General features: G+C 42.1%; 1 protein-coding gene and 1 non-coding gene across 6 annotated transcripts in view; both read left to right on the forward strand.

Annotated features, from left to right (window-relative positions):
- The window catches only part of LOC124613943, a 596,835-nt gene that overhangs the window by 23,886 nt on the left and 554,420 nt on the right, over positions 1-18,529 (forward strand). The window lies entirely within an intron of this gene.
- Positions 10,137-10,211, forward strand: Trnas-cga. The gene has a single exon. It is a non-coding gene; the product is annotated as a tRNA-Ser (tRNA).

The raw sequence follows: 18,529 nt of genomic DNA on the forward strand, positions 1-18,529 counted from the left end.
CAGCCACGTCTCTATCCCTGAGTCAACAGATGGGGACGTTTGCCAGACAAAAACCATCTGCACGAACAGTTCGACGACGTTTGCAGCAGCATGGACTATAAGCTCGGAGACCATGCCTGCGGTTACCCTTGACGCTGCACCACAGACAGGAAGATAGGAGCGCCTGCGATGGTGCACTCAACGACGAACCTAGATGCACGAATGGCAAAACATTTTTTCGGATGAATCCAGGTTCTGTTTACAGCATCATGATGGTCGCATCCGTGTTTGGCGACATCGCGGTGAATGCACATTGGAAGCGTGTATTCGTCATCGCCATACTGGCGTATCACCCGGCGTGATGCAATGGGGTGCCATTGGTTACACGTCTCGGTCACCTCTGGTTCACATTGACGGCACTATGAACAGAGGACGTTACATTTGAGATGAGTTACGACCCATGGCTCTAGCCTTCATTCTATCCCTGCAAAACCCTACATTTCAGCAGGATAATGGACGACCGCATGTTGCAGGTCCTGTACGGGCCTTTCTGGATACAGAAAATGTTCGACTGCTGCCCTGGCCAGCCCATTCTCCAGATCTCTCACCACTTGAAAACGTCTGGTCAATGGTGGCCGAGCAACTGGCTCGTCACAATACGCCAGTCACTACTCTTGATGAACTGTGGTATCGTGTTGAAGCTGCATGGGCAGCTGTACCTGTACACGCCATCGAAGCTCTTTTTGACTCAATGCCCAATGCCGTTATTACGCCTAGAGGTGGTTGTTCTGGGCACTGATATCTCAGAATCTATGCACCCAAGTTGCGTGAACATGTAATCACATGTCAGTTCTAGTATAATATATTTGTCCAATGAATACCCGTTTATCATCTGCATTTCTTCTTGGTGTAGCAATTTTAATGGCCAGTAGCGTACAAACTACAAATACGGAAGTGGAAAGCGTCACACCATTAAGCACCAGTCCGATATTTAAATAACTTTCGTGATATGTTCATCATATAACGGATAATAAGTGATTAAACTTTTATTCCATTTGGAACTAACATTCATCATCATCTGTATGATGGCAATACAGTCCTGTGTTCGTTGTGACATGGAAGCAAACAGCTCCCGAATATCACGTAAGTAATTTCTCGTCGTGGGAAGTATATTCTTTGTCACGGCATGAATGTTGCTGGCTGTAGATTGGTATGAGACCGTAAGTCTTGCCTCAACATTCCAGACATACACTTATGGGTGACAGGTGAGCACACCGAGCAGTCCAGTCAAGGTTCTGTACATTGCACGAGGCGTTTGTGCCGTGAGCTGCTGTCTGGAGTCCTGTGTTATCCCGCTGGAGCATGCCATTTAGTATCGCGGTAATGAAGGGAACGACAACAACCCTTCACCTATCACTAAATCAGTCATGTTGTCATATCCTATACCTTCTCATAACAAGATTCTTGGAGTTGGAAGTTATTGGACTAGAGAATCACTACTTCCTGCGATCATTCCTCAGGTCATCTAGAAACACTTCCGTGTCGATCTGAAATGCGACAGACAGAACTGAAAATAAATTATTGCTGGTAACCTGCAAATAATTTAAGCAGTAATGCTTCTTTTTTTACTAAATGCTTGTTTCGGCCGTAGCACCATTCTCAAGCAGACCTGTAGATGTTAATTTGATGAGTCTACGTGGTTTAGACATTGAAGTGTCAAAAGTCATGGTATTCCTCCCAATATCGCGTCGGACCTCCTTTTGCGTGGCATAGTGTAGGATCTCGACGTGGCATGGACTCAACAGGTCGTTGGAAGCCCCTCGCAGATATAATGAGTCATGCTGTCTCTGTGAGCTGCCCATAATTGTGGGAGTGTTAACAGTGCAGGATTGTGTGCACGAACTGCCATCTCGATTCTGTCCCATATATGTTCGACGGGGTTCATGTCGGGCAACCTGAGTAGCCAAATAATACACTCAAATTGTCCAGAATGTTCTTCAAACCAATCGCGTACCATTGTGGCCCGATGCCATGGCGCATTGTTATCGATAAAAATTCCAACGTTTTTTTGGGAACATGACGTCCATGAATAGCTGCAAACGGTCTCCAAGTAGCCCAATATAACCATTTCTGATCAATGATCAGCAGTTGGACCAGAGGACCCACTCTATTCCATGTAAACACAGCCCACACCATTATGGAGGCACCACCAGCTTGCGCAGTACCTTGTTGACAACTTGGGTCCATGGCTTCGTGGGGTCTCCTACCAACTGTAACCTGAACTCATCTGGCAAGGCCACGGTTTTCCAGTCGTCTAGGATCCAACCGATATGGCCACGAGCGCAAGAGAGGTGCTGCAGGCGATGTCTTGCTGTTAGCAAAGGCACTCGCATCGGTCATCTGCTGATACTGCCAACTAATGCCAAATTTCGGCGCACTGTGGTAGTAGATACGTTCGTCGTACGTCCCTCATTGATTTCTGCAATCATGTCACACAGTGTTGCTTGTATGTGAGCACAGAAACTCTACGCAAACGCCGCTGCTCTCGGGCGTTAAGTGAAACCCGTCTGCACTGTTTTGCCCGTGGTGAGAGGTAATGCCTGAAATTTGGTATTCTCGGTACACCCGTGGCGCTCTGGATCTCGGGATGTTGAATTCCCTAACGATTTTCGAAATGGAACGTCTAGTTCGTCGAGCCGCAACTACCATTGCGCGTTCAGAATTTAACTCTGGTCGTGTACCCATAAACACGTCGGAAAACCTTTCACGTGAATGAAATGAGTACAAGCCCTGGCCTTTTATACCTTGTGTATGCGATATTACCACCAACTGTGTATGTACATGTCGTTGTCCTGTGACTTTTGTCACAGTGTAAACGTTATGCGTGAAGGTCAATTTGCACATATATCTACATCTAGTTGTAATCGACGCCCATACTGCATCAGTGAGTAAACTGTCGACTGTCTACTTGTTGCTAGGTTGTTATAATGACGTAAGTTTTGTTTGTATACAGTATTTTCGTAATCCAGCTGTCAAAAATATTTCACGAAAATATTTTATACAAACGAAGCTTACTTGATTATAACGCTCTAGCAACAGGTAGACAGTTAAATATTACCTCAATGATGCAGTATCGTTTTCTGTTTTAACTAGACGTAAGTATGTACGCAAACTGACCTCTATCTACGACTTTTATATACGTGTGCAGACCCACCAAATGTAACATCTAAATGTTTGCTTGAGCCAAAATAAGCTTGTAATAAAGAAGTATTACTAATTAAACTATTCGCCGCTTACATGGAGTTATTTATTACAAAATGTCATATGACTATTCTATGCTGCGGGCCCGGCCGAAAAGAAGAAAAAATTGGTTCAAATGGCTCTGAGCACTATGGGACTTAACTTCTGAGGTCATCAGTCCCTTAGAACTTAGAACTACTTAAACCTAATTAACCTAACTAACCTGTGGACATCAAACACATCCATGCCCGAGGCAGGATTCGAACCTGCGACCGTAGCAGTCGCACGGTTCCGGACTGAAGCGCCTAGAACCGCTCGGCCACCGCGGCCGGCCGAAAAGAAGAATTGACTCTTCAATGAACACAACAGATAGCCTCTCAGTGTTTCTGTTGACTCTGACTTCTAAAGCTCTGGATATTTAAAGTATGGCCATCGTTTCCCTGCCGCTTGCCGATGTTTGCAGTTCGTGATTGGCTGAATTCGAGTCACGTGGTATTTCCACCATACTAGGGTTCATAGTTTTTCCTGGGATACGTAATGCATTTGTTTTGCGCAGTATTTTGCTTCAGTAAGATTTCCTTGTCAAAAACACTCATGTATTACTTCATAAAACAGTATATGATATATTGTGGTTCTGCCCTAATAATAAATCGGAGGTTATGAAAGCTGTGTAATAATAATTCAAAAAAAAAAAAAAAGAGACAAGAGCTAAAATCTCGTCCGTTATAAAAACTTGCTGCCGGAAAAGCTTGGCTGCTGTACTAGTATATGAGTGTTTTTTTAGTGACCTTTTTTAATTGTTACTGACATTGCTTCAGAATTCCAGTGTCTGCCCTGCAGCTGTGAATTTTCTTGTAAACACGATCGTTCGCGATCTGGTTCGGTTAGCTTCTGAAGATTCTAGATGATCAGCTGAAAACTACAGTTACTACACAAAACATTTGAGCTTGCTGTTGTAGCAGAAACTACGAAATCTGTCGCCGTCGCTATTGACAAATGTTAATATGACGAAAACTGATGTTTCGGCTAGTCAGGAAACACTTTTTCGGCACAGTATAATTAAATTTCTTTGTTGTCCAAATCTGGAGACGTTTAGTGTGAAGCTCGTGCTCTACCTTAGCAAAGCAAATGCTATCTTAGCTCAGTTAGTTAATGTTGTTGTTGTTGTTGTTGTGGTCTTCAGTCCTGAGACTGCTTTGATGCAGCTCTCAATGCTACTCTATCCTGTGCAAGATTCTTCATCTCCCAGTACGTACTGCAGCCTACATCCTTCTGAATCTGCTTAGTGTATTCACCTCTCGGTCTCCCTCTAGGATTTTTACCCTCCACGCTGCCCTCCAATACTAAATTGGTGATCCCTTGATGCCTCAGAACATGTCCTACCAACCGATCCCTTCTTCTGGTCAAGTTGTGCCACAAACTTCTCTTCTCCCCAATCCTATTCAATACTTCCTCATTAGTTATGTGATCTACCCATCTAATCTTCAGCATTCTTCTGTAGCACCACATTTCGAAAGCTTCTATTCTCTTCTTGTCTAAACTATTTATCGTCCATGTTTCACTTCCATACATGGCTACACTCCATACAAATACTTTCAGAAACGACTTCCTAACACTTAAATCTATACTCGATGTTAACAAATTTCTCTTCTTCAGAAAGGCTTTCCCTTCCATTGCCAGTCTATATTTTATATCCTCTCTACTTCGACCATCATCAGTTATTTTGCTCCCCAAATAGCAAAACTCCTTTACTACTTTGTCTCATTTCCTAATCTAATTCCCTCAGCATCACTCGACTTAATTCGACTAAATTCCATTATCCTCGTTTTGATTTTGTTGATGTTCATCTTATATCCTCCTTTCAAGACACTGTCCTTTCCGTTCAACTGCTCTTCCAAGTCCTTTGCTGTCTCTGACAGAATGACAATGTCATCGGCGAATCTTAAGGTTTTTATTTCTTCTCCATGGATTTTAATACCTACTCCAAATTTTTCTTTTGTTTCCTCTACTGCTTGCTCAATATACAGATTGAACAACATTGGGGAGAGGCTGCAACCCTGTCTCACTCCCTTCCCAACCACTGCTTCCCTTTCATGCCCCTCGACTCTTATAACTGCCATCTGGTTTCTGTAAAAATTGTAAATAGCCTTTCGCTCCCTGTATTTTACCCCTGCCACCTTCAGAATTTGAAAGAGAGTATTCCAGTCAACATTGTCAAAAGCTTTCTCTAAGTCTACAAATGCTAGAAATGTAGGTTTGCTTTTTTTTAATCTAGCTTCTAAAATAAGTCGTGGGGTCAGTATTGCCTCACATGTTCTCATATTTCTACGGAATCCAAACTGATCTTCCCCGAGGTTGGATGCGACCAGTTTTTCCATTCGTCTGTAAAGAATTCGCGTTAGTATTTTGCAGTTGTGACTTATTAAACTGATAGTTCGGTAATTTTCACATCTGTCGACACATGCTTTCTTTGGGATTGGAATTATTATATTCTTCTTGAAGTCTGAGGGTATTTCGCCTGTCTCGTACATTTTGCTCACCAGATGGTAGAGTTTTGTCAGGACTGGCTCTCCCAAGGCTGTCAGTAGTTCTAATGGAATGTTGTCTACTCCCGGGGCCTTGTTTCGACTCAGGTCTTTCAGTGCTCTATCAAACTCTTCACGCAGTATCATTTCTCCCATATCATCTTCATCTACATCCTCTTCCATTTCTATAACATTGCCCTCAAGTACATCGCCCTTGTATAGACCCTCTATATACTCCTTCTACCTTTCTGCTTTCCCTTCTTTGCTTAGAACTGGGTTTCCATCTGAGCTCTTGATATTCATACAAGTGGTTCTCTTTTCTCCAAAGGTCTCTTTAATTTTCCTGTAGGCAGTATCTATCTTACCCCTAGTGAGATAAGCCTCCACATCCTTACATTTGTCCTCTAGCCATGCCTGCTTAGCCATTTTGCACTTCCTGTCGATCTCATTTTTGAGACGTTTGTATTCCTTTTTGCTTGCTTCATTTACTGCATTTTTATATTATCTCCTTTCGTCAGTTAAATTCAAAATTTCTTGTCACCCAAGGATTTCTACTAGCTCTCGTCTTTTTACCTACTTGATCCTTTGCTGCCTTCACTACTTCATCCCTCAAAGCTACCCATTCTTCTTCTACTGTATTTCTTTCTCCCATTCTTGTCAATTGTTCCCTTATGCTCTCCCTGAAACTCTGTACAACCTTGGGTTTAGTCAGTTTATCCAGGTCCCATCTACTTAAAGTCCCACCTATTTTGCAGTTTCTTCAGTTTTAATCTACAGTTGATAATCAATAGATTGTGGTCAGAGTCTACATCTGCCCCTGGAAATGTCTTACAATTTAAAACCTGGTTCCTAAATCTCTGTCTTACCATTACGTAATCTATCTGAAACCTGTCAGTATCTCCAAGCTTCTTCCACGTATACAACCTTCTTTTATGATTCTTGAACCAAGTGTTAGCTACGATTAAGTTGTGCTCTGTGCAAAATTCCACCAGGCGGCTTCCTCTTTCATTTCTTACCCCCAATCCATATTCACCTACTACTTTCCTTCTCTTCTTTCCCTACTACCCAATTCCAGTCACCCATGACTATTAAATTTTCATCTCCCTTCACTATCTGAATAATTTCTTTTATCTCATCATACACTTCTTCACTTTCTTCGTCATCTGCAGAGCTAGTTGGCATATAAACTTGTACTACTGTGGTAGGTGTGGGCTTCGTATCTATCTTGTCCACAATAATGCGTTCAGTATGCTGTTTGTAGTAGCTTACCCACATTCCTATTTTCCTATTCATTATTAAACCTACTCCTGCATTACCCCTATTTGATTTTGTATTTATAACCCTTTATTCACCTGACCAGAAGTCTTGTTCCTCCTGCCACCGAACTTCACTAATTCCCACTATATCTAACTTTAACCTATCCATTTCCATTTTTAAATTTTCTAACCTACCTGCCCGATTAAGGGATCTGACATTCCACGCTCCGATCCGTAGAACGCCAGTTTTCTTTCTCCTGATAACGACGTCCTCCTGAGTAGTCCCCGACTATTTTACCTCCGGAATATTTTACCCAAGAGGACGCCATCATCATTTATCCATACAGTAAAGCTGCATGCCCTCGGGAAAAGTTACGACCGTAGTTTCCCCTTGCTTTCAGCCGTTCGCAGTACCAGCACAGAAAGGCCGTTTTGGTTAGTGTTGCAAGGCCCGATCAGTCAATCATCCAGACTGTTGCCCCTGCAACTACTGAAAAGGCTGCTGCCCCTCTTCAGGAACCATACGTTTGTCTGGCCTCTCAACAGATACTCCTCCGTTGGGGTTGCACCTACGGTACGGCTATCTGTATCGCTGAGGCACGCAAGCCTCCCCACCAACGGCAAGGTCTATGGTTCATGGGGGGAGTTAGTTAATAAAAACAGCTAAATACACGTTAGTAGTAAATGCATAAGCGTCAGCGCGATAGGCCCAATATGGCCGCTTCCGGCAAGTTGGCCACCCTTTCTCCAGAAACAACCTTATTTGTACGTAAATACATAAAATTGCAGTTATTCACTTTTTTGAATATTTATTTATTATTTCATGAACCGGTTTTCTAACCTTTTCAGGTTCATCTTCAGATGGATTTGTGGAAGTTACATCACTGTTTCTAGCATATTGCTGGGTGATGGCTCTGTGGCAAGAAGATGGAACACGCCACAGATGCACCCAGCAGTATGCTAGAAATAGTGATGTAACTTCCAGAAAACCATCTGAAGATGAACCTGAAAAGGTTCGAAAACCGGTTCATGGATTAATAAATAAATATTCAAAAAGGGGCTGGTTACAATTTTTTGTATTCGCATTCAATCAACAGTCACGTGTTCTAAAATATCCGTAATGGATAAGCTTAATAACAGCTTTACTGTTATTTTCTGTGGTGTGGTGTCAGCGGTAAACAACACGACACCTCTGGATCCCAATCTGGCTCCCTCTAACATGTTCCCGACGGCTCATGGGTAACACCTGTGCTCGAATTTCAGTTGCTGTCCCCCGTCTGTTCGTCAGGCCAGCTGAACAATGGTACAATTTTCTGGCGGTGTAGTCCTCCTGGAAGTATCCATGTGTACCCTTGCTGCCCCATCTAGCGGGTAATTGTAATTAAAGTGCAGCTACTCACGGAGGTCCAGAGTGGCTGTAATTATCGTATGGCAGAGAAATTTCGTAGATACGATAATGCGTACTGCGGAACCGATTTACGCCAAAAAAAAAAAAGTCCCAATTTTCGCCAGCAGGTGCAATTGTGGCGATATACAGCATCTCGTCGACGTCTCTGGTGCTCATCTTGAACGAATTGTGTAAGCGGCAGTTAATAATAAAACCAACGTTATGTTTTTCTCGTTCGTTTGACCTTTCCTCCCCCACGTCCCGTAACTAATCCATTATATATGGAAGCATTTCTATACGTCTTTCTAGCATTCACAGAGCCGGATTTGCAACTGGTGGCAAAAATTGGAACTAATATTTTTCCAGCGTAAATCGGTTCCGCAATAACGCATTAGAATATCTACCAAGTTTCGCTCCCATACGATAATTACAGCCCTGTCTAGACGCCTGTGAGAAGCCGCACTTTAATCACGGTGTGTGGCGGGGGGTACTTTTTGTAACAGCGCCACTTCTCCGTTTTGCAGTTCCAGTCGCGAATGGTTCATGGGAAGAAGAATTGCTGGTAAGCCTTCCTGTGGGCTCGAATATCTCTAATTTTATCTTGGTGCCTTTTTCGTGAAATATACGTAGATGAAGCTATATATTGATTGACTCTTCTAAGAACTTCAACAGTAGTCTGTAATGCGGTGCAGAAAGCCTCTCTTGCAGCGTCTGTCAGTGAGCTGGCTGAGCATCTCCGTCACACTTTCGCGTTTACTAAATGAATCTGTAACTAATCGCGCTGCTCTTCTTTGGATCTTCTGTATTCCCTGTTTCAGTCCTATCTGGTTCGGATTCCTTACTGACGAGTAGTATTCAAATATTCAAACGAGTGCCTTGTAAGCTACTTTCTTTGTTGATCTGTCTGGCATTTGCCTTACCACTTTTTAATTTTATGTGGTCATCCCATTTCAGATCGCTAGGGATAGTCCTAGATACTTTACGGACGTAACTGCTTCCAGTGACTGTTATGCAATTTTGTAATCGTACAATAAATAGACTTTCAGTCTATGTATTCGTGTCTTTGTTGAGGGTCAATTGCCACTCTGCACCAAGCATCGATACTTCGCAGGTCGTCCTGCATTCCGCTACAATTTTCTAGCGTTGCGACTCACCTGTATACAGGGTGGTCCATTGATCGTAACCGGGCCACATATCTCACGACATAAGCATCAAACGAAAAAACTACAAAGAACGAAACTTTTCTAGCTTGAAGGGGGAAACCAGATGGCGCTATGGTTGGCCCGCTAGATGGCGCTGCCATAGGTCAAACGGATATCAACTGCGTTTTTAAAATAGGAACCTCCATTTTTATTACATATTCGTGTAGTACGTAAAGAAGTATGAATGTTTTAGTTGGACCACTTTTTTCGCTTTGTGATAGATGGCGCTGTAATAGTAACAAACATATGGCTCACAATTTCAGACGAACAGTTGGTAGCAGGTAAGTTTTTTAAATTAAAATACAGAACGTAGGTACCAGAATGATATTTTCACTCTGCAGCGGAGTGTACGCTGATATGAAACTTCCTGGCGGATTAAAACTGTGTCCCAGACCGAGACTCGAACTCGGGACCTTTGCCTTTCGCGGGCAAGTGCTCTACCAACTGAGCTACCCAAGCAAGGTTCGCAGGAGAGCTTCTGTAAAGTTTGGAAGGTAGGAGACGAGCTACTGGCAGAAGTAAAGCTGTGACGACGGGGCGTGAGTCGTGCTTGGGTAGCTCAGTTGGTAGAGCACTTGGCCGCGAAAGCCAAAGGTCCCGAGTTCGAGTCTCGGTCCGGCACACAGTTTTAATCTGCCAGGAAGTTTCAGAACGTAAGTACGATTGAACATTTTATTTCGGTTGTTCCAATGTGATACATGTGCCTTTGTGAACGTGTCTGAGAACGGATGCTATTACTGCGTGATTACCTGTAAATACCACATTAATGCAATAAATGCACAAAATTATATCCGCCAACCTCAATGCATTTGGCAATACGTGTAACGACATTCCTCTCAACAGCTAGTAGTTCGGCTTCCGTAATGTTCGCACATGCATTGACAATGCGCTGACGCATGTTGGAAGGCGTTGTCGGTGGATCACGATAGCAAATATCCTTCAACTTTCCCCACAGAAAGAAATCCGGGGACGTTAGATCCGGTGAACATGCGGGCCATGGTATGGTGCTTCGACGACCAATCCACCTTTCATCAAATGTGCTATTCAATACCGCTTCAGCTGCTTCCAACATCCATCATGTTGGAAGTACATCGCTATTCTGTCATGCAGTGAAACATCTTATAGTGACATCGATAGAACATTACGTAGGAAATCAGCATACTTTGCACCATTTAGGGTGCCATCGATAAAATGGGGGCCAATTATCCTTCCTCCCATAATGTTACCCCATACATTAACCCGCCAAGGTCGCGGACGTTCCACTTGTCGCAGCCATCGTCGATTTTCCGATGCCCAATAGCGCTTATTATGCCAGTTTACGTTACCGCTGTTGGCGAATGACGCTTCGTCGCTAAAAAGAACGCGTGCAAAAAATCTGTCACCGTCTCGTAATTTCTCTTGTGCCCAGTGGTAGATCTGTACACGATGTTCAGAGTCGTCGACATGCAATTCCTGGTGCATATAAATATGGTACGGGTGCAATCGATGTTGATGTAGCATTCTCAACGCCGATGTTTTTGAGATTCCCGATTCTCGCGCAATTTGTCTGCTGCTGATGTGCGGATTAGCCGCGACAGCAGCTAAAACACCTACTTGGGCATCATCATTTGTTGCAGGTCGTGGTTGACGTTTCATATGTGGCTGCACACTTCCTGTTTCCTTAAATAATGTAACTATCTGGCGAACGGTCCGGACACTTGGATGATGTCGTCCAGGATACAGAGCAGCATACATAGCACAGGCCCGTTGGGCATTTTGATCACAATAGCCATACATCAACACGATATCGACATTTTCCGCAATTGGTAAACGGTCCATTTTAACATGGGTAATGTATCACGAAGCAAATACCGTCCGCACTGGCGGAATGTTACGTGATACGACGTACTTATACGTTTGTGACTATTACAGCGCCATCTATCACAAAGCGAAAAAGTGGTCCAACTAAAACATTCATATTTCTTTTTACGTACTACACGAATATGTAATTAAAATGGGGGGGGGGGGGTTCCTATTTAAAAAAACGTAGTTGATATCCCTTTGGCCTATGGCAGCGCGATCTATCGGGCCAGCCATAGCGCCATCTGGTTTCCCCCTTCAAGCTAGACGAGATTAATTCTTTGTATTTTTTTCGTTTGATGCTTATTTCGTGAGATATTTGGCCCAGTCACTATCAATGGAACACCCTGTATATTATCTAATAAATAATTTTTCTCAAATTTTTGGATGACAGTTTTCTTATTCTTTCGATTCACAGGAGTGTAAAGAATTTATCAGATGACGTTTGACAAGAACCTTTACTATAAGTTCTGCTTTGGACATTAATAAACTCTTTATCGTTGCTTGTTCCTACATGTTGGACTATATTTCAATTTGTTTGTAAAAAGGGTAGTCCCTCATAACCTTACTTTCAACGTGCGGATGCTAAACTGCACAGCACACCGCTCGCACAACATACGGAATTTTGCGCTGACGTTTAAACGAAAAAGACCACTCGTAACAGACGAGACTCGGTTCAGGACTGAAGCACCAGGGGCGCTGCAGTAGTCACTTGTCTAATGTAGTCAGTTGAGACAAGGGGCTTAACGTAACGTAACGGAAGCTGTGAATCAGTGCGGCTGGCCGTCGCTTTAAAAAGGAGCGCCGGTCGATGCTGCCTGCCTTCCTCAGGCCGTTGTTCTCCACAAACTCCGCGATCCCAGCGCTGGGGTCCCATGGCGGCGCATTGCCGAAGTTACCCCTCACTTGTCCGAGTAGGATAAGGAAGTTCGTCTTTTTGTAGCAGTAATAATTAAGTTAGCAAGGTGTATCGAAAATCAGCTATTAACATAACAACGACATGTAATTGTAATTATATTAGACTAGCGAACTCGGCAGAGCTTCGCAATTGCTAAATATGTGTGGGAACAGGATATACAGCCTAAACTACTCCCCATCCCTCCCCCTCCCTCCCCCTCCCCCTCCCCCCCCTCCCTCCCCATCTGCTCCTATCTTTGTCCGCTGCTCCTCACCTCCCTCTCTGTATCACGTCCTCCTTTCTGTGTCCATTCTCTCTTTCCCCCGCCTCTGTTCTCCTATTGTTATTCCAAACGAAGCCTTAATTGAGAACTGAAGTCGCTTGAAATGAATGGGGTAAATCGACTGGAATCATTGCCATGCGGGATATGAGAGTCGTCTTCAACTGCTGGCTCTGTGAAGATAGTAGCTTCAATGGCAGTATCTCGCATAGTTGTAATCTGCGAATGGTTAGGATTGTGAAGTTTCAAGTCATATTCTGTATGTGCTGTTAGTGCTATGTCACGAAAATTTTGTAAAGGAAAAGGATTACTCTACGATGGTGTATAAGAAAATACTTATTGGTGAAACATAACTCCATGTGGTCTAATAAAATTAGAATCATTGAAGTTGCCAGAGAATATTGTTGATGTAAATGAGAAGTGAAGCTGTACAACGCTTTTTTTGTCAGATTCATTCTCCTGCGTGATTCCACATGTTCGAGATGTTCTCGTTTCCTTTTTTTTGTCGCTTTCATGAGAGGAGACCAATGATATATATAGTTAGTATGAAATTTATTTGCGTGTCGTGGATTTATTCATCAAATAGTAATACAGCAAGTCAGTGTTAAATCAAAACAGCGTAACGTGTGTGTGTGTGTGTGTGTGTGTGTGTGTGTGTGTGTGTGTGTGTGAGAGAGAGAGAGAGAGAGAGAGAGAGAGAGAGAGAGAGAAATGGTTTATCTAACGGTGCACATGTCATGTTGTCGTAGTTGAAACGGATTGCAAGAAAGAAAATGAACCCGCGCATATTCACAGCACGCTTTGACGGTTTTTACTTCGCAGTCGGTTTTAACGGATTACTTGTACACTGTCGTGTAAAAAAAATGTCTGGTTGTTTATTAGTGTATCGTATAAAAATTTGAAGTAAATCGGCGAAGAAATCGTCGAGATTTTTGGTAACAATGTTTTCCATTTATGTGTTGCGTATACCTTTTTTTATATTAAGAAATATAGCGTATGTCCGACCGAATGTTCATGACAGTATCGTCTAATAATTTGAAGTACCTCGATCAAGAACTTTTCAAGATTTCTGGTAATAATATTGGTAATAATATTAAGACGACGACTAGTCTTTATATGGCGATATAGACGACTATATATATAATTGGCTAAATAGCGGGGCAGCTAGGGGCCAAATAAATACAATAAATAAAGACGAAGTAGAGCTTGCTCCCATGGCGTGATTAAAGGTCTGCACGGTTCGGATAAGGGAATTACTGAAGGAATACCTTGAGCAAACGTACGCCAGACTGGCTCTTTCCACCCTGTGCGAATTGTACGGTATAGTGGAACTTTCAGACAGATTAAATCTGTGAACCTGAAACTCGCCGACAGGACCGCCCATTTTCCTCAGCCGTTTATTGCGAAAGGAGGAATACGTGTTTTACAATGCCGATCCGGCACACATTTATGATCAATCGGAGAGAGTCGAAACACGTGCGTTTTAACAACTAATGTTTTTGTCCAAAACACGTGCGTTTTAACAGCTAATGTTTTTGCCCAACAAATAATAATGTAGAATACTTAATGTTACTGAACATACCTCATGGGGAACATGAAAGTTAATCGGCTTAGATTGAAATCAAATCTTCCAAGCGGTTATTTCGCGGTAGTATATCTTTAAAGACTATACCAAGTGCTTTGAACATAAAATAATGAACGCGGTTGCAGGGCTCCATCTCGCTCTAAAATCGCGCAACGCGACCCAACACGCCGAGGCGGCCTGCTCAATGGGTTAAAATCGATAACGAATATAATCGAATTTTACGATAACAGCTTCATGACTTGCGTAAGATAATGAGCTGGTTAATGACTGATAACATTTCTTGATTCAGCTGAATTAATAAAATCTTTATTAATACCTCAATCGTTTCTTGGTATTGCGAGTAGTGTAAGATATTAATTTCGCTTTCGCCAGTATGGCTACTCGTTTCTTCTTTGTTTCTTCTTTGTTTTTGTTTTGCATAAAATTAAGTTGTGAGTATAAACCCACAGATATTAAACTGAACGCCTCTGACTCTTGAAAAGAATCGAAAAATACTAAACCTGAGAACAATTTACTGTGTTCTGGTAGAAATTTTATTGTTGTAGAGATAGTTTTTCTCACGCTGCAATGGAATCAATTGCGTACTGATGGTAACGCGGCGTTTGTGAGGAAAAAACTGAAATAAAGAATCTAGTCTGGCTTTTATTTTATACGTGATGACTGGGTGTTGTGTGATGTCCTTAGGTTAGTTAGGTTTCAGTAGTTCTAAGTTCTAGGGGACTGATGACCATAGATGTTAAGTCCCATAGTGCTCAGAGCCATTTTTTTTAATTTTATAAATAACAATCAGACTAATCTTCGTCTTTTGGTTTAAATCTTTTTTCTCAATTCTTATCCCTAAAAGTGACCTTAATGGGCGTAGCATCGTTAAATAACTTTGCTTTTAAATCTCAACTTCAACTCCCAGACAAGCTTACAGTACAGTTAATGCCCACACATTCTAATTACGACGTTAGCTACTATTGTGCTAACATTTCCCACGCGAGGTTCCTTTAAAATAACGTACAAAATTTTAATCACCGATGTAATACAACCGTGCTGTAGCGTAATAAGCGTATGAAATCATGTGCTTCTTCACCTTGCCTCGTCGTTTCCCTAGAAAGGAATAATAAAAGAAAATATCTAGTTGTAGATGCCAGTTTCTGCCTATCAAACGAAAAGAATGGGTCTACCACTTCAGGAGTGATCTGTCTAAGCTGACTCTCTCCAAAAGTTCTTACCAAATAAATTACAAATGCAAATGCTCAGTAGCTACCCACCGAAAACTTAGGACAGAACAAGCTCTACTGTTCGCCTATACTTTTCTGCAGTACGGTAATAGGTGGCGCTTACCACCAAACACGTACGATAATAAAGGCAGAAACCAAGCTTCCTCCAATTCGTTAATCTGTCAAATGAACAGCGGTTTTCCGCATTCTCAAAAATCACTAGCATTGTAGCATGACTTTTCATCAATGCATCTAATGGTTATTAATTAATTTCCTTCGACATTTACGTTATTCTTTACGGTGCTCTGCCTCAGTTGTTTCCTGCTTTAGTACCAGGTGTCTCGGCCTGCGACTTTATTGCTGATGGTGGGCGCCGTGGCTCATTAAGACATGTGTTTTTGCTTTGGACGGCTAACCATTAACAAATTTGTAGATCTAACATAATGAGAAAAAAATTCGAACCGTTCCTACTATTGTATCTCTACATTAAACGCAGCAATTACAATAACATATGTGTACGTTTGTATTGTAAGTGTGAAATTAATCTGTCACTTGTGTATCAAGAAGACTCACTAAATATCTTTCTCTAAATTCCATATTTATCGAATATTGTTGCCCTGAGGAGTTTGCATTCACCAGTGCTGCATGGCATGTGTACACTGCGTAAAGACTGAAACTGCGGTTATACAGCCTGTTAGCGAAGCGATTATCTTTGGATTTTTTTGTTGCATTTTAATAAAGAAAAACGGAGTTCGCATTTCTGTGTCAGTACGGAGCACAGCATGGAGGTTGAACGGATTTGAATTATGTTGTACCATGACATGCAATTACGATGATTATAAACTTACACAGAACTGCAAGGAACGTGGAGAAAGGTTCTACTAACCAGTCAACTTTCACACATTCCTGCAACTTACCCTGAAGAGATTAGTTATGCATAAGATGTGGCCCAAAGGGTGTTAATTATCAGTTCACAATCCCAAACGACGTCCCTAGCAATTGTTACAGATACTCGGCCTCATACTATTTCATTACTTTACAATTTCTTGCATCATGGCTTTCTATAACATAACGTAGAATTAATATCGATTACTTTAATACACTGAGTTCTAATGCGTCACATGCTGAAGCTCGACTACATGTCCCTTCGAATATGCCGTCTTTTAATTCTAAGGAGTAAGACTCGTTTAATGTCCAAAGACCACGCAGCTAACTTTCTAAAAGTCATAACATCTCTGGATGCGTTCTATCGCGTAGCATAAGCTTACAGAAAATATGAAAAAGTTGAGAGGTTCTGTATCCTCAATTCAATCATATTCCCAGATACATTTGAAATAAAATTTACTGCGATATGTGGATAACACACTACTCTTCATAACTTTACCTGTCGATTCTTACAAAAGATGGTACAATCCAAAAAAAAACTAAAGATGCTTCCTCTAAGCCAAATGAAATCTGCACGTAAGAATTTTGTAAATTCGAAACCATTAACGTTGTCTTTAAATTAAGTGAACCAAACTGCGGATGCTTGGTGCTGTTTGTCGTAAATATTCTGCAGAATAGCATGTCGGTATTTGTCAAGTTGCGTTTCTATTCCGCGAGGAAGTTCAAATGCATCATGCATTCTGCTGCAGAGTTAAAGATTGAATGAGCATCATCTATGTGGCCGTATGTAAACTATTCTCTTCGAAGTGGAAATCCGACAAGATATACTACTGAACCTTTGTGGAAAATTAGGAGACAGGTATTAGCAAATCAAGCGGTGAGTGAATCGCGAAGCGTGTCCCCATAGCTGCTGCATGTAAGCAAGTACATTGCGCGCGAAAGCGATAGTCCGGGTTCGATTCCATTCGGCACATCCAGTGCAGTCCTTAATGAAGAGTACAATGAGGTTTCTCGTTTACTGGTATGATCTTAAAGTTCATTTTCATTCTGATTCCTGCAGCTGTCCTGAAACGCACAACGCTCCGAACGTATTTTCTCTGAACTTAGTCACAGCTTGTTTGAGCCGCGGTTGTTACTGCAAATTACTGAGTTTCTAAACGACTATTACCGTTTTTTGTCTTTCAGATATTTTTGGTCCTTGGTTCACATGCAGTTTCTTTGGTACAAAGATATTTTGTTTAGGAACTTCTCCTGAAAAATGAAGATGAAAATACAATTTTATTTCATAAGTGCTTTGTGTGTAGGTATGAAGTTTGAAGAAGAGACTTGCGCAAATATATTTCACTACGATGTTGCTAGCCCGCATATGCATCCAAAGACTCTAATTATTCACATAAATAGTTTGTTAGAGGTTATGTAGTAAAACGGTGTGTAATTTAAGGTAACAAAATAGTTAGTGATCAAAAGTATCCGGACACTTGTTGGTGGCCCTTATGACGGCTCGAGAACCGGTATCGACACTTCCAGTGACATGTCTGAATGTCTGTGGGGGAGTGGCACGCCATTCTTCTTCAGGAATCAGAGAAGATAGTGGTGTCGGGAGCTGGGACCTGAAGCGAAGTTGAAGTTGTAACTCATCTCATAGATGCTCCGCTGGGTTTAGGTGGGTACTCTGGGCAGACCGGTCGCTTTCAGGGAAGTTATTGCCCACAAACCATTGCCTCACTTTTATTAGTCGATCACTTTATTGTTCCACCTGAGAGTGAGGGCGCTTCGGTCGGCTTATTGTGATATTTCATGAGGACAAGCTGATCCACTGGATAAAATACGCTCAATTGTCTTAGGATCATTCTCAGTGCGACGCGCTTTTCTTAAACACTACTCTCCATGTTTGCTGTAACGGCACCACATGTTTCCTATAAGGGCCACGGGAGGAAAAATGCAGTAATCTCATGGTTGGGTAGTAATAATACTGAATGGGTGTATTGTCATGCTGATACAGTAATTATCTCTGAACTGTTCCTCTACTGAGCGCATTATACGATGCTGTACGGTGTGTTGATATCGATCTGCGTTTGACGTTCCTTAAATGCAATAAGGGAACACCCTCGTTACGTAACACAACCTCTTCCATACTTCACTGCTGGAACTACGCTTGATGGTAGGTAACCATCTCCATCCATTCGTCAAACCTCAACGCTTACACAACTGTATTTGTAGTGTGTTCAGTCTCGTATATTTTTTA

This window comes from Schistocerca americana, chromosome 1 (genome assembly GCF_021461395.2).
Source record: "Schistocerca americana isolate TAMUIC-IGC-003095 chromosome 1, iqSchAmer2.1, whole genome shotgun sequence".
NCBI classification, from domain to species: domain Eukaryota; kingdom Metazoa; phylum Arthropoda; class Insecta; order Orthoptera; family Acrididae; genus Schistocerca; species Schistocerca americana.